The sequence below is a fragment of the Dermacentor andersoni genome, chromosome 3 (genome assembly GCF_023375885.2).
Source record: "Dermacentor andersoni chromosome 3, qqDerAnde1_hic_scaffold, whole genome shotgun sequence".
In the NCBI taxonomy this organism is placed as follows: domain Eukaryota; kingdom Metazoa; phylum Arthropoda; class Arachnida; order Ixodida; family Ixodidae; genus Dermacentor; species Dermacentor andersoni.
Window position 1 is genome coordinate 21602213 of NC_092816.1, and position 23217 is coordinate 21625429.

At 49.1% G+C, this 23217-nt stretch overlaps 1 protein-coding gene and 1 pseudogene across 2 annotated transcripts in view; both read left to right on the forward strand.

The window, feature by feature from the left end:
• LOC126519061 (zinc finger protein basonuclin-1-like) overlaps positions 1-23217 on the forward strand; it is a 347911-nt gene that overhangs the window by 51885 nt on the left and 272809 nt on the right. The window lies entirely within an intron of this gene.
• Positions 13559-13738, forward strand: LOC126520978 (U2 spliceosomal RNA; annotated as a pseudogene).

Below are 23217 nucleotides of genomic sequence, written 5' to 3' on the forward strand. Positions count from 1 at the left end.
AAATCTCTTGTTGTCGGCTCTTGCGGAGAGGAAGTCGATGAGTGAAGTTAGGTTGTATTCAAAGTGGTCAGTCTGAGCATTCCAACCTACTCCCAATACCTTTGTAGCTGCAGCATGTCCAGCATCAGCGTTCGTTCTCTCCACATTGCCATTCTCTAAGAAGTTGACGAGATCGCGGTCGTTCGACATCCACTTGTGTAGCCGCATCCCTGCTTGAGACAATATATCTTTGGATTCCTGGCACAAGACTTTACCCTTGTCAAGGCTGTCAACCCCAGTTACAAGGTCGTCCACGTAAAGATGCTTGCGCAGAATACCTGCAGTTTCAGCATACCGTTCCGGCAGGCCTTCAAGATGATGTTGCAACGTTGCGGCCAAAAGAAATGGGCTCGACGTGACACCGAACGGCACGCGAGTCATGCGATAGGTCACCACAGCTGGAAGCTCTTCCCCTTTCCTTGGCGTCATAGCGTACCAGAGAAACTGCACAGCGTTCCGATCACTCTCTGATAGTGACATTTGGAGAAAGGCCTTTTCAATATCCGCAACGATGGCAATGTTGTAAGTGCGGAAATTGATCAGCAGATCAATGAGCTCTGGGTTTAGGTTTGGGCCACTTTCCAAAACATTGTTCAGTGAGAGGCGATTTTTGGCACTAGATGATGCATCAAATACTACCCTCAGTTTTGTCGTCTGGCTTTCGCGACGAACAACTGCTTGATGTGGCATATAGTACACCGGACCTTCCGACGTGCCGTTATCCTTGCTGGCTGGCTCTGCATAGCCCTTTTCTATGTAGTCTCTTATGCAGGCGTCGTATTCCCCAATCAACGAATCTCCTTCCAAGAGGCGCTTTGTCTGTGCTTTAAGACGCCTTGCTGCGCACTCGTAGTTGTCGCCAAGCTCGTAAACCATCGAATTCCAAGGGAACGACACCTTATAGCGGCCATTCTCAAAGTTGACGGTTTCTTTATAGTGCTGAAGGACTGCGTCCTCGTGACGAACTGGCTCATGTTCCTTGATACCGATGTGCTCGAGCTCCCAGAAAGACTTTAGCTGTGCTGATATTTCCTTGTCAATTTGTTCACTCACTCCTATCCGCATCACGCCAGCAGCCGAGGAGCAGACTCCTGTTGACTTCCTTGTGCCGACCTGGCCCTGGACTGTCCATCCGAATACAGTCTCCACTGCCATCAATTTGGAGCTGAGACGCTTAGTGGATCCCGTGACAATTTCCCAGTAATGATCAGCGCCAATCAAAAGGTCAATATTTTCGCTTTCGTCGCCCCGCGAGGCGTCTGCGACTTGGAAGTGAAATTTTGAAAGTTGAAGTAGAACAGAATTTGATGGAGCAGCCATGATATCTGCACAGATGCAAGGAACCTCCAGCGCTTCCACTCGCACCCCTTTTCCGTCGTACTGGCTTCTGAGCCACAGCTCCACTCGACGCGTTTTTGTGCGTGTGGTGGCTGATGTCTCACCAAAGGCAAATATTTTAAGTTCCTCTTCTCCCAGCACTTTTAACTGCAGCTTTTCGGATAGCTTGCGATGAATGAAGGTTCGCTGGCTGCCACCGTCCAGGAGAAGCCTGACAAGCGTACGTTCATGTGGACCCTCTGTCCAAGCTCGCGCTGTCTGTAGGAGAAACTGCTGCTCTCCATTGCACATCAAGTCATTTCCCGTGCCTAATGAGGACTTCAACACCGTGGCTTACTCAATCACCGGTGACGAAGATGCATCCCTTTCATCAGTGTGGCGGTGTCTCCTAAAGTCGGGGTCGCACATTGTCGTTAAATGTCTGCCCTTGCAATGCGCACACCTGAGCCACTTAGCTTTACGGCATTCTCTTGCCTCGTGCCCTTTTGTTGTACACCGGAAACATCGATTGTCACGCTTCAGCACCTCTCTCTTATCCGCCACAGACATCTTTGCGTTGCAGTTGCCGGTCTCATGGCCGTTCGAATTACAAAATAGACATGCTGTGCTGTCCTTGATCGTGGTGTGCAGTGCCGCTGCAGTAGGCATGTACGCCGCTTTAGTGTTGCTGTTGCGCCTTTCCTTTACCAATTCGGCACTGTTGTCTCTCGGAGCTTCGGCCCCCTGTATGATCTCCCGCGTCGCAACCTCTTTTCTCAAAAAACGCAGGAACTCCTCCAGCTCACTTCCCTCGTTCGTAGCCTCGTTTTTTCTTTGGTATTCCAGACGAAGGTCGGCAGGCACCGCTTTCTTTATTACGGTCAGTAACAAAGTTCCATAAGTGCCAACACTCACGCCTAAGGAAGTGAGGCTGCGTACAGCTGTCTCTACTTCGTCGACGAGGCTGCGCAGTTGACCGAGATTCCGTGAGTCACGCACTGGCTTGATGTTAAGCAGCCGTGACATGTGGTCTTCTATAATAACTTCCTTTCTGCCGAACCTCTCCTTCAATAGCGAGAGAGCGACATCGTAGTTGCCTTCCGACAAGTCAAGTCCTGCTACCGCAGCCGCCGCCTTTCCTGTCAAGTAGCTGTTGAGGTACTTGAATTTGTCTACGTTTGAGAGGTTCTGGTTAGCGTTGATAGTCGACTCAAACTGACTCCAGAACCCTTGCCACTCTCGAAGCTCTCCATTGAATTTGTTGATTTCGAGCTTTGGCAGCTTTACGGTGGGGCGTATTTGCGAATCGTTTGCGCTAGATTCTCTTTGATCTGAGGAGTTTAGTGTGCGATCTGATGAAACATTTGTGCAGCTAAAGTCGCGTAGCATGCGTTGTACCTTTGTTTTCGCCACGATGATCTTTTCTCTGTACATTTCGGAGCATGCAATTTCCTCTTCGAAAGCTTCATCTTCAACGCCTTTTTCTATCTCCCGATCTAGCTCTTTCAGTGAGTCTTCTTTAAGAGTAAGAAGATTTAGCTTTTCTTCCAGCTCACCGATTGATGCGCTGTCGTCCATGGTGGATACTTCATTGAGCAGCTTCGTTGTAGAAGTTCGCGCCACGGCCCTTTTTCGCTTGAGTCTGTCGATGTCCATCTTTTGACGTCCCTATTCCCGGGTTTCGGCACCAAAAAATGTTGTGGAATAAGAGACGGAGAACTTTGAACTGATAGAAAAACGACAGACGTCCTTTCGCTTCGAGCGCATCAAGAAGACTGCTTTATTTTTCACTAGAGGGTATGGGAAATGGGAGAGAGTAGTGAGAAGGAGAAAGTCACAACACACCATGCCACACAAGCATTCTTGCACCACGCACGCACCAAAGCCATCGCCACAGGCCGGGCTGCCAGGGTCATGAGCCTCCGGGACATGAACGCTTGAGTGCAGTGGAGCCGTGCGGGGGCCCAAGGACCTGCGTGTCCGCAACTCCCCTGTGTGCAATAAAGTTGTCACCACCACCTCCACACTTGGAAGGCACCACCGCACCGCCGCTCGCCGTTTGTATACAACGCGCCCGCCAGTAAGGCACGTAGTTTGAGGGGTATCGAATGTCCGGCGCCTCTGAGAAGTTCTCCTTGCCACTTCGTCGGCGGCCCGCAGCGCGGGGGTTTATCTGGTGTGTGGCGCCGCTGGGGAGGGGGACTTTTTGGCTCCAGAATGGAGGAAATACAACAGGCCTGACAGGGTTGCCAAAGTAGCTAATCTAGGGCACTGGAGAGAAAAGTAGTCAGGAAATTTGCCACGCTGTCATTAAGTGATCACTATAATGACCACACTTTGTACCAGTCGATGTGGACATGAGATAAAGGTTCTGTACTTGAGCTTGTTGGTATGGCTTTATTACGCGCCGTTTCCCGTAATGAATACATGAGATGCGTTATCCACTGGGGACTTCAAAGTAGAGGTGGCGTACAGGTGTTGAACGCCGGGGTGAATTCCGATCAAGTCTGGATCCAAGATATTTGGACAGGGGTCACAACGAACGCAGGAAGGAAGGAAGGTAAACAAGAGGTGAAAGACAGAGTGGTTAACTAGATTATGTATCCGATTGGCTACTGAGGACGCAACGAACGCAAGTGCTAACAGCAGTCATTGCGCTAGTTCCCTCCATGTGGTCTACGGGCCTGCGAGGTATGTTGTGACTGTGACATCTGCCGCCTCGGTATTCGTGCGCCGATTTCCGTTTACCGATTGATCTTTCACCTTGCATTTATCGTTAACTCCCTTTTCTCCTTCCCTCCATGCAGGGTGGCAAACCGTATTTTTTTCTGGTTAACCTCCGTTTCATCTGTGTATATATTGTCTTCGTCTTGATCCTAAAAAATGACTTCACCGCGGCCGTGCGGTTTTATAACACAGCTCGTAAGGCGGTATGTAGTCAGACAGAAAACTTCAATGGCCCTGCAGTTACCACACTGTACAGCTTACAGAGTGCACCTCGCAATTTCGTATTGTTATGACTGGCATTTACACGTGCTGGGTCCGCGGCGAGCTTCACAGACCAAAGTGAATTCCTTTCAATTAGAATGAATCTGCATACTTCAGGCGCCGGAGATGTTCTCGTTAGAGCAAAGTTTAAACCTTTGCGTAACGACGCCGAGGGCGTCTCTTTGCAAGTCGCCACGTGAGGCTGCACGGCGGCGGCTCTGAATTAAAGGTGCCGCAGGTGCGCTGTCGACTAATCCAACGCAAGCGGCCGGGCGACTTGAAACTTCGCTATGCAACCAACAATCCTGAGAGAGAGAGAGAGAGAGAATTTTAATGACAGAAGGGATGGAGTTGGTTGGCCACTGGAACATCGCACTCGCATACGACTTGCTACATAGCTGGTGCAGCGGGAAGTCTGAAGGATGAGTGACAGAGATGCAAATTATATATATAGTGATACAAGAAGGGCAGCACGATGTCTCGCAGTGCGCGATGTGCGATCTCTGAGGGAAGAGCGCGACACTTTCCCCGGTCACTTTCGATGCCCGAGCTTGCTCAGTGGGGCGCATAATGTGTTCTTGAGGGAATGCAGTGTTGAACGCACAAACTTTCTGCACGCCGAGGCACCTGAGCTCTCTTGAGCCAGCAGGAGTGCCTTGACTTTTACGTTCGAGGGGCCTATTAGAGAGACTGTAATTCTCATGGACGTTCGCGACCTTCCCTATCTTTGTTCTTCTTGTTTTGCTTCTTCTCTCCGCTGTTCTTTCCGTCTTTCATTTCCCCTTACCCTTGCCCCAGTACAGGGTAGCAAACCAGAATCTTATCCTGTTAACCTCCCTGCCTTTCACATTCCGTTTAACTCTATCTCTTTTTGAGCCAGCAACTTTACTTGCTTGAAGTCGCTTCGAGTGGGCCGGACATGTTGTTTTGTCAGTCCACGTGAATTATATTCTTCAGGAATATAAGTGCGCTGCTTCTCGTATTTGCTTAAACTCCGACGCTGTGTTGTGGACGATTCGATTTTTCCGAGTTTGCTTAGTAAATGGCTTTTACTGAGAGGATATCGCTGATTTCAGTCTAGATGTTCTGGAAATGGTTAAAGCAGCCAAGTGGTGTAGTCACTGGAGAGATCATTCGTATGATGAACGTGAGCTGTCGCCTTCCCATTAACTAGCGCGCTCCTGCTTGCTTCTTTCCGTTGAAAAATCATCATGGGGCAATTTTATCCATTTGTCACACAGGTCTGCACTTGTCACACGTTTTGATTCCTGACCGTTATTGGCTGGCTTTTCTTAGAGTCCTTCACCTGAAGTTGTTACTTGTGATCACAACATTGCAACTCTATCCCGAAGCTGCCTGTTTTCTATGCGCCGTTACGCATGTAAGGTAATATTCGCAGTATGCGTAAAAAACTACTGTTTAGATTGTGTTTGGCCTGCAGGAAGCAACAACAACGAAAAAAAGTAAACAGCCTAACTTAAGCACAAGAAAAGAGTCAACACCCTCATAAAACTACGTTTGTCACAAATAATAATTGTTGACAATTACTTTCTTAGATTATCTTTAGTGCACATAGCCTACCAGCACGGGAATTATGGGAAGTACATGAATTTGCCTAAACTTCGTCCTTTTGGCTTCAAACAAACGGCTTTGTGACTTTGTAAACTCGTCCTTTTCAACAATGTACTGCGTAATAAATAATTAAATAAACATCGTTAAAATTGATTGACGGTAGGATTCGAACTCAGGAACTCTAACACAGAAGCTCGATATTGAAACCAATAAGCCACGGACGCATGTATCGACATGCTAATGAAACGCCCTTATGAATTTATCACGGAAATGTCAGTGCCTTGAGTCGCTTGGCGCGTTTCGATTTGGCCACCTGGAAAGCCCAACCGTTGCAATTAATAGCAATTGTGTGTGTTCGTGGCGTCTTCACCACTTCGAAAAGTAAGATTGCGCTGAAATTTACGACAATGAGATTTATATAGCGTAATATACAAAGCCAGAAGAACGTCTGAATCCACAAGCACGAAGATCAGACAAATCCATGTACTTCCCATCATTCCCATGGTGGTACAACGACTGCAGCGCCAGAGTTCCCTCTAACACGTTTGGCTGCAAAATCGACAAAGCGAAGTGGACGCAGCGCCAACACTCCACTCAATCGGCTCGGTGGCGGAGAAAAAAAAAAGAAAAGAGCAGCGTTCTCCCTACCGCTGCCGGCATGAGCGGTGTGCGCTGGTACACTATAAGCACCTATAGCGTCCTGCAGAGCAGCTGTGTGTATGCACTGGTCTGAGCGGAACAGACAGCAAATGCCAAGTTAACCTATATTTCTCCTCTTTTTATAGCCACACCTCTCTCTCTCTGTATTTCACTAGGTGCCGAATAACGCCGGTGGTTTCCGGTGCATATACGGAGGGGGGGGGGGGGGGCGTCGACAAACCGTGTCTACTGCTGAAATCTGTGCAGGACCGAGACAGCATCCAGACGTTGTGTCGCTATCAAGTTGATTGCACGAATTGGTTCTTATGAAGACTTCAGACACGTGACATGTCTGGCGCCATCTCCCAGATGAACTTCCTCTCAGGACGGCACCCTTGAAATAAGCCTGCTCTCATAAAGCTGGTTCACGGCATCGCTGGTATATCACGCACTCTGTTTCCTTGCTTTCTGCATGGGAAGTTTCATAACGGCAACTCTCGACAGCGCTATAGAGATAGGCCGCACTATCTCCCCTTGTCAAAGGAAAGAATTTAAGAACAATTGTCGAAACCGTCTTTAGCCCAGAAAGATTTTGGGGAAATGCGGGCTCTGCGATAGATTGAGTTATTGCGTGCTGCATTGTGTTTATGTGCTTAGTATATTTCTTTATTTTGGTTTTGTTTTCTCCCCGTCTACCATGTTTAATTCCCTTTAGCCCCTTATCCCAGCACAGCCGGTCATTAACTTCAATATATGTGCCTCTCTTTTCTCCCCTCTCTCTCTACTTATCTCACTGCTGTTCTTTTTTAAGCCTCCACCTCCCCCACCTTTTCTTTGTTGCGATTCTTTTTGTTCCGATTCGTAAGCGGTTTACAGACACTAGTTCCGTCGATCAGTGCGACTACTTCTCCCGAGTGCTTCTCTTTGAGTGTGCATGTTTGTACAGCATTACCTGTACCAGGAACAACACATTGCGCGAAATCCGCGAGAAATTGAAATTTACGACGGCGGCCCTTTATGGCAGAAGTGCGATTACCTTCCTCTCTTCTAGCCCCCTTTTCTCTCTTTACCATATTTCAGCCCTCCTTCGTGGTCAGAAGTGCAACTGCCGTGTCATCGAGCGTCGCGCAATCCTAGATCCCAGAACGAAATGAGGAGACCGCTCGCGTGGAGGTATATTCAAAGTAGTCCGACGACGAGGTCGGCAAGGAGAGCGAAGCGCAATGAGCACAAGCAGCCTCCCCGAGGCGCTCCGTCGCTGCACTGAGCACGCAGCGGTCGCGGCGATCCCAGCGCGCGCACGCCACGCGTCGTTTCCTCGCGTGGTGCCGCGCCAAGTTCGTTCAACCTGCATGCTGTCGCTCGAGCGGGTGGACAGGCACGGCTGACTCGGCTCATCGCGATCTCCGCCGCCGCCGATGCAGCACGACGGTCACGCCGCGCGCCGTAATTGTTTCCCCGCGGCTCCTCACGCATGCGGCCGACGACGCGCTCACGCGGAGACCTCGCCGCGCGCCCAGCGGTCTCCTGCCGGCGCGCACCACGCAAGTGGACTTGCGTCGTGCCAGCAAAGCCATAGATGCCATGCGACGTGAGGATTTGAGCCTGTGGGTACCATGACGTACGCTCGAAAAAGCAAAAAAAATAAAGGGGGGCGGGGGCACAGGGAAATGAATCTAGGGTGAGCAGGAACGAAAACGGAAAAGCAGGTTTGTTCAACCTTTCATGAAACAAACATAACTATGTCAGCAGTTGCTGTTCGCAGCAATAGTGTACTAACCGCAAGCGAACAAAGAGGCGGAAAATTTGTTTAGGGAGAAGCGGAGATGTCGATCCGAGTTATGGTGTGCTCTAACCTGTTATCGTTACATGGAAAGGGGGAACAGGAACGAAGAAGGGATGGAGGATGACGACGGGAACAACAGGATCCGAGGAAGTTGGGGGGCACAATACAGCACTAGTCTTACAGATCCGATTCGAGTCCTGTGTCGTGCGCAAACTGTTGCACGGCTAGCATACTGTCGTTGCGGGACATCTCGGGTGTGGTCAGTGACCCAAATCAAGGCACTCCGAACAAGGTCTGATGTGGACGTTTGCTAACGGTGAGGCTAAAAGTCCGCGGCACTCGTGCATGCTCGATATTTGGTATAGGGCAGCGATCATCACGGATCACCACAATAATCGACGGCTCTGACTGCTGACGAGCCGCTCACGCCTGGTGAATACTACAGAAAGAGGTATAGTCTCTGGACCAAACTTATGTCGCAGCCTGTGAATTTCAGTTGGAAATGAAACGTTATTTCAGTGTCGAACTTATGGTAAAATCTTTTACGACGCTCTTGTTCAGCTCAGTGGTACTACGTGAAGACTCGATAACATTTTAAAAGAGCAAATTGACAAATCGGAAACACACTTTTGATCGGAAATTATGTCTAATTTAGTGATTACTTGTGCTCGTTTTATTACCCCATTGCATTATTGAAAGCACATTTAGTCTGTCCACGCCATACACTACGGGTGGGCAAAGTTTCACTTCGCTACCGCAGTTGTTCTAATGCGAAGCATTCTTTGCTTCATTCTTGGCACTTCGCGGTACGTAGGTTCCTGTATCGCCTCGCTTTCATAAAACGAATAATGCGTGATCGATGATGGAATCGAACCTCTGCCGTAGGGCACATTAGCCCGGTGCTCTAACAACTATAGCCACGATTTTCTTTTTTTGCCACACTGAACAGCACAAGCATTGCAAGAAGGTACATTCGGAGCACGATTAAAGACAGAACAGCGATCGTGGCCTTAAGCCAGTTCCTATATAGTCTCTAGGCCACGATCGATATTCTGTTTTTTATTGACTAGGCCACCATAACATTGACCTGAGCGTTGACTCAAAAGGGCTTTCTTTTTTCCGAAAAGACCTCATGCGCAATCAACTAGGAGGTGAAATATTGAAATCGAAATTGCCTAGAATACCGTGAGCATAAATTGAAACGTGAACTAGAAAGAACTGATAGAGGGCCTGTTGCGCGTAATTACATGGAAGTGCAACGTGCAGTCTCCTTATCGCATTCTTAAGAAAGTCTGCTCTGGTTGACATGTCGTGAAACGCCACAGCGATACTACGAGAGACGCTCCGGCGGAGCAATTGCCGGCCTTGATCGCCAGGCTAAACCCACCTGTTGCTACAACTCACTACCACCGCCACCACCATCACTCCGTCGCCGGTTTCTAAGCACGGAGTGGTCTTAATTTTACGTTTTCGAGTCTAAATAAACAGTGTTGCGAATTCAGGTGAAATTGGAAACCGGACAGTGCATTGGATTATTAGTTTCAGAAGTGTTGTCTTTTGAATTTGTCTTCGTAGTACATGTAGCGGAGTTAGAGCTGTTACTGATATCGCCAATCGCTCAGCAGGACTTTTTTAGAATGCTCGAAGGTGGAAACGCGAGAGCAGGAACGAGCGCTTTGAAATACAATGTACTCATTGTGGCCACAGTGTCCGAGAAGCAATTCCTGCCTGATAACGGTGGCGGTGCTTGCCGTGTAGGTGATGGATACCACTCTGAGAAGCAGCAACATAAGCACTATGAGGAATGAATAAGTCAGCACCTCAAGTATTATGTCAGCAGAAACAAACAAAGTAACTCGTTCTGAGATGGAAACAAGAGAGGGGTTAACAGGAATATGAATACGAAGTAATGAACAGGTGTCGAACAGGGGATGTCTCATGTTGGAGCAACGGTTCGACTTTGCTGCGACTAGTGCTGAGTTTCTAGTGCGAAAAAGAATTCTAACCGAAAAAGAGAGGGTACAGAACAGAGCGCTCTTGTACCCTTAAAAAAACATCCTAAAAATTTAGCCGCAGCAAAAGCAACAGCAACAACAATAGCTCTCTTATTCAGTTCGACTCGTTGACTTGCCCGACGAAGACAAGTCCACTTGTCCGTCCAAGCATTGGTTCAAGCCTTATACTCGTCTTTTTTGACCCCTGCTTGTGACGTTCTGCTTTGGTGTCGCGGAATATAGTGCCACTTTGTTAGAGTAAACACATCGAAGATACCTAAGTCGTTTGATTGTTTAGAAGGTTTTTTTTTTGTTCTTGTTGTTGAAGCAACGGCAGATAAGGGCCTTCCTCGATAGAGCTAGTTAGTCAGCTTAATCTTCTCTGAAGGAATAAGATTATTTTTAGTCAGGTTTATTCTTCCGTCTTGTAAGAAAAATGCGGCTTTTGCGGTTTCAAATGTCCTCAGAAAATAAACGGATGTTTAATGTTAAGAAAAAAATACATAAATATAATCAAAGGCTAGCATCTGTGCCGTCGAAGAATTTCGCATCACGTGAGGAACTTATTTTTCAGTCCCAGAGAGAGAGAGAGAGAGAGAGAAACTAAGAGGGAAAGGCAGGGAGGTTAACCAAGGACGTGGCCGGTTGGCTACCCTATACTTGGGGATCGGGAAAGGGGAAGAATAGATAAGAAGGAGAGAGAAGAAAAATAATTGTTTACTGTCGGTTAAGGTGCTGCGTAGCTTTTAAAACGCCTGTGTCTGATACATGCAAGCCTGCCCGAGGAGACTTACTTGCGTACTCCATTTTCCGAAATAAAATAATTGTTCTGCGTCTATTCGCTTGATTGCTCGAGCTGTTGCTACTGGTGTCCGAACAGCGGTAGTTCTAAAGACTAAGCGACAAATGACCGAAAGCGACCGCGTCGTATCCGCAGTTTAATTACAGGGGTGCAGAACTCATCCGGTTGGTTGCACATAATGATCCGTTGCAAGTGCATCGGATAAGTCTCTTCCTTTCCGTCACCATCAGTCGCGGCTCGCTCCGACCCGCTTCCACCCTCACACCTCTCGAGGAAGTAGTCGGGTGCGTGCTTGTTTCGATCCCTCTCCACTCTGCACTTCTCACCACATCATCTTCTCGGTCACCGACAAGGAAGCACTTTGCGCACCGAGCCGCCAGCACACCGACAACAGCTGGCCGCGCTCATGGCCGAGCGACATTAGAGAGAGAGAGAGAGACCACGGCCCGTTGCGGCGAGTTAATGCGCGGCATCTCTCAAAGTGTGCGAGCCAAGAACTTTGTGACGCGAGCGAGGCCCCTGATTTGTGCAGTTTTCCGAGATTCTTAAGCGCGGTAGCCCGTGATGTTTTTTTTTCTTTTCCTCGTGTCGTTGCGTGCCACTCGCAGCAGCAGCGGTGTGCGAGGTTCGACACCGTGTGTGGGGGGTGGTGTGCCGTCCTCAGCCGCCGGTGCGAGGGACGCAGGGGAGGGTTGTGACCGCGGCGGTGGCGCACCCGATGGGACGGCGGCACGCGATGCTCGGGCCCCCATCAGGCGGAACACCTCCGCTTGAGCGCGGCGAGAAATGAGTCTGCTCCGCATGAAACTCCCGCACGTCCGTGAGTCCCGCGAGGCAGGCCACCCGACGTGCTCTGCTGCACTGCCGTGCAGCATCACTAGGACACGCGCGCCGGTCCGCCGTCGTCGGCGTCCGTCGCCCACCCCCGAGTATGTAGCGAGGAGGGAATTCATTAGGCATGCGTCCCGCGCGCGCGATCCGCACGAGTTTTGGAGCATCACGCGACGGCGATCGAGGTCGCTTTACTTCCCGCAACGGCGTCCCCAGATCCACCTCGACAGCGACCAAGAATCAGAGTTGCAGTAAATATAGCAGTCGAATGTACGCGAGTATACTTATATAGACGGTATAGTCGATCTGATTATAAAGTCATGCACTGTTCTGTAAGTTGCGGGTGGAAATATAATCAGTGGCCTAAATGTTGGTTGCGATGATAAAGATTTGGGTGGATCTAGACCAGCAAAAGAATTCGGAAGCGCCCGACTGGGAGCACATATATCGCAATGCAGGCAAGCTTAATTATCACACCTTTTCGTACGTAAGGACGGCTTGTGACGGGTGACTACATACAAGCTGCATGGTCAATTACGGTTACATAAAATACAATAATCAAAGCACTGAACTCGCACCACTTTTTGCAATATACGTGAATTCTAACTACGATTGGCAATACATCATTAACCTTTGTTTACGTCATTGGGACAGTAGCGCGTCGCATTCATATCAAGTTGCAATACAACATTGAAAACTTGCATCGTGGTGATAGGCCACGTCGAAGTAAAGCGGGTCGAAAATGTCGACCCTAGCGAGTTCCTGAAAATTATTGGCGAACGCGTCTAACCAGGTAAGATAAGAAAGAGGGCGGAAAAGGAGATATCTTGGTGTGTATGGTATGTATGTATCCACCGTTCCACTGCCAAAGCACCCTCTCATGGTCACAGCATAAATTTTTTGACATCTATTTGCACCGTAAGCATGGTTCGGTGTTACCGCGTTTACTTAGAAACATCCCTGGCCCCCAGTGCCGCTACCATAGCATGAACCGAAACGAAATCAGTGCGAGAACACTACGGCCTGCAGTAAAGCTCAGTCGGTGTCCGCACATTCCCGGAACGTACATCCCCACAGTTTTTGTCATTGTGCTAGCGTTCCTCATTAGAGCAACAATAACAGAGGTCTCGTCTGTTGTGCCATAAAAGCCCAAATTTAGTTTGTTCAAGCGTGACATGGGAGCGCGTTGTTGATAATTTATGCGAACAGCATTCTTGGCATTGTCAGACCGGTTTTCTTTCAGGATGTTTAACTATCCCTCCAAAAATGTGATCCAATCCCTGAGATAATGCAGTCTAAAAGAAAATCATGAGCCCGTCCAATCTGTGAAGGTGGAGGACCAGCGAAGCTCTTTGACACACGCCACAGAGGTGACACAGAAATTAGAACAAAGGTACGAGCTCACTTACCGTGATATTTATATATATGATTTTATATATTCGCGGGGACGACGGTACCGCGCCCTGAGGAGCCGGAGTAGACACGCGTCGCGTTTCGACAGGACCACTACCACGGGAGAACGGAAGGAAAGGAAAGTAGATACGCAAGCGCTTGGAATGCCGACAAAGAAAGGGTGGTACGAACGCGGACATGGCCGACGCGGGTCAAAGTGCAGTATCTGTTCTTATGAGCTTAATATCTGATACTGGTTCTATTTGTACCCAAGATATTAAACTTATTTTTGCAATTTGACAGAGTGCTTGAAACCTGCTTCAGCTCCGCCGAGGGTCGGCCCGGTATTGCACTATCGCCGGGATCGGCCCATGGTTTTTGCACACGCAAAACAAAAAATTACCGACGATTACGTTACTTCCTAATGCGAAATTTGAGCGCAGCAAATAAGCTGTTTCACCTTTTCGATAGATTGAGGCAAAGAAATCGAGCAACACATGTATGCGCTATCACAGATTTTTTTTTTTTTATTTTTCACACGTATTCCTTTAACAAAGACTCCACTAACAGTTCTTGACAGTCATGAAGGAAGCTTTGTGGTCGGAGAAATAGACTGATATATGTTCGACTTGGTACACCAATGCTTGATTCTCAAAGACGAGATCTATACAAGTGCCTCGCGAGGTTGTCACAGCCGTGGGACGCGTTACGAGCGAGAGGAACGGGATGTTCTCCCGCATAAGTGTTAGGAAATTGCTGTTTGTCTTTATGTCAAGCCGCCACCGATCTGGCTCTCTGATTGCCACCGCACAGGGCGAACGGCAGCGGCAATTTCGGCTCGGGCGGTGCACATATACAGATCCGCCGCCACCGATCTGGCTCTCTGATTGCCACCGCACAGGGGTTGCATTGGAGGAGGAGCGAAGAAAGGAATTAAGTTCGAGCCGGCGCTTTGACAACCGGAGACTCGCAGGAAGAGGGGGGAGGGGGGCGGCGTGTACACCCAGCGGCAAACGATGGGGGCAGAAGCGCGCGCAGCAAGCGGACAACACAATAAAGGGAGGAGGGAAGAGATAGCAGCGACTGACTGATGCCGCTGACGCCGATAGTGAGTCAACCCCAGCTGCGGAGTTGGTTTCAGGGACAACGCCGCCGATGCCGACACAAACAATATGATACCCTCGCTTCCGCAGCGCTAAGAACCAGGTCTAGCCGTGGGAAGGTGGTCACGTATTCGTCGACGTGCCGGGGCCTACGTGAAATAACCGGCGCGTCGGCAACTGAAGAGCACCCTATCCGCCACACAAGAACAGGGGGGGGGGGACCCTTTCCTCCTCTTTCTGCATGGCGGCGACGGTGTTCTATGCAGTCACGTTATCTTGACTCTCTAGCGGCGTCAGCGGCATCCAGCGGTATCAGTCGGTCGCTGCTAGCGCTGGGGGGATGAAAGGGGGGCGGAGCTGGTTACGAGGCCGACGACAACGCCGACGACGACGCGAAACCCAGGAACGGACGCCAAAGAGCTGCGCTCTAAAATGCAGGAAACCCTATTCATAAACAGCTTCGCTGTAAAATAGCGGCTGTTCGATAGTATGTCCCACTAGGTATGTGCATATGCCGTCACTGGGTATGTGTCGCTCTTCAGTGAACCTCTTTGACGCCAGTTCTGGTCACTGTGTTTGTTCCACTGGGTATATATGCGCGGACTTTACGGCGGCGTCGCTAAAAGGCGCGCGTGTCCGGAGGGGTAATCGCATACTTCGATGGTGAGCGTAGATGAGTTCTGCCCAAAATTTTTTATGGCTGCACTCACACTGATCAGGAGAATTCACCTCCTTCCACTTGTGCAATTCGCACCTTGTAAATATGCTTTAACTACTTTTATTTTTAATGCGTTAGCATTCTTAGGGTACTTCACGCACTTTCCAGGATCTATCTATCTATCTATCTATCTATCTATCTATCTATCTATCTATCTATCTATCTATCTATCTATCTATCTATCTATCTATCTATCTATCTATCTATCTATCTATCTATCTATCAAGCCATTTTCTCGTCTACCTGGGTCACTGGGTAGTCAGTGGTGGAATGCGTGGCGCATCGGGCTGCTGTGCTGAGGTAAGGGGGTTGGAAGTCGATCACTGGACTAACTTGGGCCACTGAATGTGTGGCAGTGTGTACATGCGTGCCGCTCTTCAACGAACCTGTTTCACGTCGACATGGGCCACTGTAGAGGCTGGACTGGGTAGGTGCCACTGTTCAAAGAAACTCTTTGACGCCGACTTGGAGTACTGGGTATGTGCCACTCGGTATGTTCTAGTCTCAGATTAACCTCTTCGATGTCAACTTGAGTTAATGGGGATGTGTCAGTAGGTGTGTACCGCTCTTCAATGAACCGTTAGCCAACTTGCGCTACTCACTATGCGCCACTGAGTGTGCGGCAAGCGAGGGAACAATCCTCAGCGTTCGCAGTCACCGGCGCGCCACGGTTCTCGTCTCGGAAGCCACGCGCGAAATTCGCAGCAGTGGCACTAGATGGCGAGGCGTGTCGAGAAAGAAGCGCGAGAGAGGAGCCCCGTTGCTGCATGTCCCGTGTCTCAGCGTTCGCCACACGCCGGCGCGCCATACATTTCGGCGACCATGGGCAGGCTGTACGGCGGCGGCGCTTGATGGCACGGAGTGCTCTTAGGGAAGCGCGAAAGAGGAGTCTCGCTGCAGTACGCGCCTCGTACATACCTCGTTCAGACGGTGGCAATACGTTGTGTCGCTATATTGATTCAGCGCTAACGCATTACCGCCGACAGTCATCGTGTGAAAGGTTCTGTCGCAATCTTTTTATTTAATTTTTCTGATACTCGTAAATGCTGACATGGTGTACTGGTTGTGTTTTATCGTAGCCTACGGGCTCACGAGAGGTCGTTTATCAATATACAACCAGCAGTGACCTGAATGCAGCTCTAACTAGCACGAAACGCGCTAAAAGCAAAAGATAAAGAAATGACACGCGCTGGAAAAAAAAAGAAGGACGAAAAGGAAGTAAACGTGGCAGCGAACCACGCTGAGCTGAATACACACGGTTCACATTCTCAAAAGCCCGACAACGTATACCCGCTTATGCACAAGCGAGTGCGCAAACACAATGGTTTACGAAGGTCGTTATAATGCACAATAAATACTACAGTGAAAGAGGGAAAGGGGTGTAAGTGTAGATCATTCCTCTCGCTCATCAGAGTGCAGCGAAGCGTGGCGAAGGTGCAAGATGTTTGTGTGTGTGTGTATGTGAGCCCCACATAGCTCACAAACCATTCACGTTCGTTGTGCATACAGATGGTCAAGGCAAAACCGTAGCTCTGTTGCGAATGAAATTTGTTTCGTCACGCAGCGGAGATATGGCCTCTCTGTGTCGACCTGCTGACTCAACGCAACGCAGCACATCCTAAATCACTACCGAATATCGGTGAGACAAGCACCAGATCTATTACTAAAAGGCAGGCGTGCAAACACGGTCACAGGAAAGAACGACAATGACAACACAAACATCATTTTCGTTCCTTTACTATTGTGCTCGACTTCCTCAACATTCAGTCATTTTAGACCATATCTGTAGAGGAATTTGATAAAAGGAACATTGCTCAAGATAGATGCCTTGAATATAAGAGGCCAATATTATCATTATGTTAGATCTAAAGAGCCATCCTGATCAGAAAATATATCTGGCAGAAACCATCTCAAGACGACTGTCGATGTCGAGGCGATTAGCATTGAAGCAATGTAGTGACACACGTACCGTGTTGCCGCTGCCAGAACGCATCATCTACTAGGCGTGCACTGCAGCCGCAGACCTCTCTTGCGCGTCCTTCTGGACAGGCTGCGCCCTCTAACGCAGGTGTGTGTGTGTGTGAAATGAAATACCACTCGAGAGATAATTGTTCCAAACTGCTGTGCTGGTGCGACAAACTGTTATCTTTGCTTCACCCGAATTTTCTTAATTACGACACAAAAAAAAAAACATTACGAAGAAAACGGGCCGCAGGGAAGAATATATAGGTGTGCGAAGAGCACCATGCCGAGCGCTCTTCTCGCCGCGACGAGGAAACGCGCGCTGTACGCCGCCGCACTCTCGCAGTCGCGCGCAGCGCTGGCGTCGCTGCACGCCGCCGTCCGGCGCGCGACGCCGAGCGCGGAAGGACGCGGCTTGACGGCGTAGCGTGCGTGTCCAAGCGCGCCGCCGTTCCCACTTCGGCGAGCACAATGGAGCACCCCCTAAAACTGGAACTTGTTTAGCAGCGCGGCGCAAACGGACGCCGTGCGCGCGCGGTAATAAAAAAAGAAGACCGAAACAAACAAGCAAACAAATGAAAGGACTTGCAACGGGAAAAAGAAAAGAACAGAGACGAGTCCAAGAAGGACTCCCGAGATGAGGCAAAAAGGCAGCAGCGCGCGCAAAATCAGCGCGACTCCTCCGAAGTGGGAGAGGAGGAGAGCGCGCAGCAGACGAGCCGGATCGTCCCAGCGGCGGCGCCTCGTCGGAGGCAGCGGAGTCAGCGCGGCGCGGAAAATGGAGTCACGCCTTGCTTGCCGCGCTCGTCTCGTTCGTCGCGCCACAAAACGCACTGGTGCAGCGCACCGCGAACAAACACCTCGACGGACGGCCGCGTCGTCGCCGCCCGCGGGTGGGTCGACGGCGAAGGACGCGTCGGAGCCGTTTCGAGGTTCAGCTGCAGCGCCCTCGTGGGCCCGAATGCCGTTCTCTCGGCTGCTACAGACGGGGCGAGGCCTTCTCAACGAAGCACAGCTGTAGCGTACTGCATGTCGGGTAGAGCTCGAGTGTAAGTGACCTATTTAAAGCAAGGCAGTACTCAATTCGTCACTCTACGCACTAAAGAAAAGGTTGGCACCTTTTGGCTCGTATCTTTGGCTTGTATCAGCATGTCACCGTAACATAGCGTTCTCGACGGGAAAGTAGCGAGCTCAGTGTACTAAAGGAATGAAACGCCAGTAGGAAAGATAGTCATTGTTCGGCGGCAAATCTAGAAGACCGCCGTCTCGGAGACAACAGCGCCGATGTGAGCACAGAGATACGTAACTAGCTATAAAATTTGGAAATAAAGAGTGTGCAGTAGCTTCTTTTCGTACAATGCTATTTTTTTAATAATATTGATACTGCTATGCGGAAAGGAGTAGCCGTAGCCATTATAGGATGACATCATCTCGTTCTTTTATTATCATTTTAATATAAAAATGCATGTGTATTTTTGCCCACCACCAAGATCATAAGCTATGTATGGTATGCTCATTCAATAAGATGCACTAAGAAAAGCCATGGTTATGGTGGCACAACTGTGTACTAGCTAATAAGTGACGGACGCGTAAAAGTAACTCGTCAAATAATTGAATAACATATTTCAGTGCGTCCACCGTCCTGCTGTTGTTGCAATGTTCGTGTTATAGAATCCAAATATTACAAGGTGTCCTGCACAGCTAATAATTGCACGCTTAGTGCATCTTGTGGCACCAATCTTCATTTTTCTAGCACATTTATTGATTTTCTTCCTGATATCTTTCAGTAAAGGGCCTTGTTACGATATCTTCTAATATGTAATTGTCAATGTTTCTTAATTAAAGAAGAACGAGGGGAGAAGACGGACAGGGAGAGTGCGTTGTGAACTCGCGAGGAATTAATGTTGTATCTGGTCATTGGTAACCGAAGAAGCGTATATTTAGACATTGCGAAGCTTTCGCTAATGTTCAACTCCGTTTTCGCCTATATAAGATTACCCTTAACCTTATAGGAGAAATCTATAAAATTACCTATGAGACGCCGATTACTTCTTATTACATAAGCTCTAAACCAATTTTGGATGAACTATGCTATTGCATTAAAACTAGACGACATGCAAGCTTGAAGAAAACGACGGATTATGTCGTTTGTCTTTGACGAAAACAACATAATTACGTTTGCCAGGAGACTTGTGCATGTCTTCAAATTTCTTTTAATAAACTGGCGAAAAATAAACAACAAACACATGGATCAAGATTACAACTCGCTAACGCCACAAGAGAAATAGTACTTTCGTAAACCATGCACAACACACAATGCCTGAGGTGGACAAAACTGACACATCAAACAAAGTACCGGATGTCATATCACATTTCCTACGGAGCTGCTGCGTAAACGGTCAGAATTTTGATTCAGGCCGACCTCCCAGCTTTTGCATAATAATAATAACACACACACACACACACACACACACACACACATATATATATATATGTATCGGGCTCCTTGGTGCCTCTTCGTGTCACATACATACATACATACATAATCTATTCTGGCAAAAAGCACAATATCAAGAACTTCCTGGAAATACAGTCAATTTCCACAAAACAAAAACCGACAAATATAATGAACGATCAACATTAGGTGAACCAGGAAATGACAGCCTCGTGCTTCAGCGTTGCCCAGCTCTAGCCTGGGGCTTTATTTCTGCGCCCACAATTGATTATACCGACTCTTTACTTTTCTGCGACTTATTTGCCTTAACAAATGACGCCAATTACGTCCAATGAAGCCGCGTTGCGAAATCGATACAACTGAGTCGACTCAGGATGCACTGCCATGCGCCACGGCGAGGGAGGCAACGCAGGTTATCTCGCTCCTCATGCGCTCATCACGTGAACGAGATGGTCACGTGGGTGAATCGGCTCTACAAAAGCCAGCCTTTCTTCTTAAGAAGGTATCCATCTCAATTTCTTCGGCTGAAATGCGTTGTCCTTTCACTGCCTTACCACTCTCTGGCGCATTCATCGCCAACTCTAAGGAAGCGTTTCCCATAAAAAAAGGTTAAGTAGCGACGTTCGCTTGAAGCATCCTGCGGTGCCTCAATTAAGGTTCCGGAAATTAATGCCTGGTGCTGTTCTCCTGCAGCGCGTCGCGTGTGAGGCGCATAAGCGGAGGCGCCTGCTGGCGCGCGACTCCCTTTTCCGCAGACGACACCCGTGGTGCCACGGCCACCGGATGTCGCCCGAACGGCGAGAGAGACAGGGCGACGACTCGCGTCTCTGGACAATTACCTGCGCTAAACGCGATTGCCGGCCGGGTGCCTGCGCGGGCGACGACGCGACGCAGCCCTATATAGTCGGTCGCGGATGCATGGCGTCGTGCGCCGTCGTTTGAGCCCCTTCTGAAGAGCTGCGCGTGAAGTGCACTAACCCATGGCATTAGAATCGCGTGACTAATAAGAATGACAATGACCGTAGAAGCAAGGTATGGGCACCAAGACTTTCCTTGGTTTATGATGATGATGAAAATGATTTTATTAAGCGTTGGCTCGAAGGCATATCCCTGGTTTATAAAGAGACGAGCCTAAGAGAGATAATAAATGGTTATTGGTGGTGTCAGTGTCCCGCTCTTGGACTTCCGATACCGGTCGCGGGCAATTGGAGAGAATAATTGTGGGAATCTAGAGGTAAATACCAAGTAGCCACAATAAAAAGCCAACAGTCGATCGACTCGAAGGCATCTCTCCAGTGTCTGCTGTTCCCTTTCAACTATGGACCTAACGTGCAACTAATCGCAGACATCTGCCTACTCCACTATCACGCAATAGACAAGGGGCATAATCTCGTCTACCAGTGGATACCGGGTCATTGCGGAATTACGAGAAATCACAGTGCTGATGACGCTGCCCGATCGGCCGACGATGGTGCCCATATCATACCTATACCACTGTCAAGAACAGGCGCAGCCACAAGTCTTCGCTCCCTCGCACGCGTGCTTACGCAGACTTTATGGAACACCAGTCAATTCACGAACGCACGTCTCCACAGATTGGATCCACGTCTGCGACTCCGTCTACCACCAGGGTTACCACGAGCAGAAGGAACACTTCTGTACCGCGTGTGCTCGGCGTGGCATTCACGAACGCCTATTCCTTCCGCATTAGAATGGCCGACAGCACTACTTGCGACACCTGCGGCGGCGAGGAGACGATCCAGCACGTTCTCTATGACTGTCCCCGTTATAAAGTGTCAAGAAAAGTGCTCGTGACCGCGCTCGAAAAACTAGACAATCGCCCCTTCACAGAAGATAGTTCTAGAACACTGGTCCAGGCGGGTTTCGGCACTGAAGGCCTTAAGGGCTCTGCCCATGTTTTTAAGGGCTTGTGAATTTTGCGACCGTCTTTGAATGTTGTAGCGCGTACCATCGCGTGATTGTGTGAATTTTTCTCCTTTTTTTTTCTTCTTTCACCTCTTATTTCTTTTACTTTTACCCCAGCACAGGGTAACCAGCCGGTACTTACACTGGCTAACGTCCCTGTCTTTCCTCCCCTTTTGTCTCTCTCCCTCTTTCAACAGTCGATCAAGTTTGCTCGTCCTTCGCCCGGATTATCTCACGGGCCTCTATACAGGGACGTGCTCTGCAGCAGACTGCACCTTGTGAGCTACCGTGCCACCGCAACGCATTAGATGCGTCCAAAAATGTGGCGTGTATACCGCTTGTTTTGCTTAATTACGAGTTCCCTCGCCTATAGCGCTGTATATTGCGGAACGTTTGTTACTTGGTTACTTTACGGCAATCTTTACCTGAGCGGTAAGTTAACATACACTCCTCCAATGAATCAAGGAAAGCTTATATATATGGTAAAATCAGGTGTTCCCGGAGACAGTTATGTAGAGTATATTGCATTTAATTTTCGTGTTTCGTGCTCTCAAAGAAGCCTCTCCATCCTCCTTAATATAACAGCCCGCCAACGACCCACCCCCCGTGACAGTGTGCCTCTCTCTCTCTCTATCTCTCTCTCTCTCTCTCTCTCTCTCTCTCTCTCTCTCTATATATATATATATATATATATATATATATATATATATATATATATATATATATATATATATATATGCTCTGGTTACCTCAGTGAAACAATAAGACCGTGGTTCTCGCAGTGCGCGGATACGCTTGGACCAGATTGCTTGAACACACAAGCATTTCCCCTGGAGCCGGCGCTCAGGCACACTACATTCCTGATACAGCGATTGGCGGGATATGCGGAGACGATCACTGCGGCGACGGTCAACCTAAGCGCGGACGGCGCTTACGTGATACGAGTTGCGTGGATACTGGTTTAAATTTAACTGTTAGTGACGAGTGGTGTATTTTAATACAGGGCTCCCCATGTAATACTACCACCCTACGGTACACGCCAAGTTGCTCAACGATGGAACCTCGGTTTTTGTTTGCATCGCTCAGTGGCGCATCGCGCCTATGAAGCTATAACGCGTAATCAAAGTTACGTAACTGTACTACCCGATACCCCGGTTGGCTGTTGTTCTTTTGCCTCCTCGAAGTAAATGAACTGGCGCGCGTATGCAATCGGCTTCAGCGCTGCAGGACGGACGCGTTGTTCGCGGCTAAGCGTGAACGTGAAGGCACCGCCCGAAAGCGCAATCCTGAGAGGGACGCAATCCTTCGTTTCTCTTTTTCTTCCCTCCCCCCCTCAAGCCAGCCTACGCCATCGCCAGCGTTCACGGTTCGCCAAAAACGATGCGCATCCCGTTGACAGCGCCGAAGAGAAGAAGGCACCGCGGAAAGCGCTATATAAGACTGGGCGCTCGATGCGGAGCACACTTTTCCGGGCCGGCAGTGCATTCCCTCTCTCTTCCGCGCCGACTGCACTATAACAAGAACATTCGCCGCGTATATATTTTCGTTTCCCCTGGCTTCCGTCCATCTTTTCTTTTTCTCTCTCTCTCCGTTTTGTCTTGTGGCTGTTTGCTGTCTTCCCGAGCGAAAGAGAAAGGCGACTTTCTCGGCGAGAAAATGAGTTTGGCCTGACTGCAGCTCGCCCGAGGGCCGA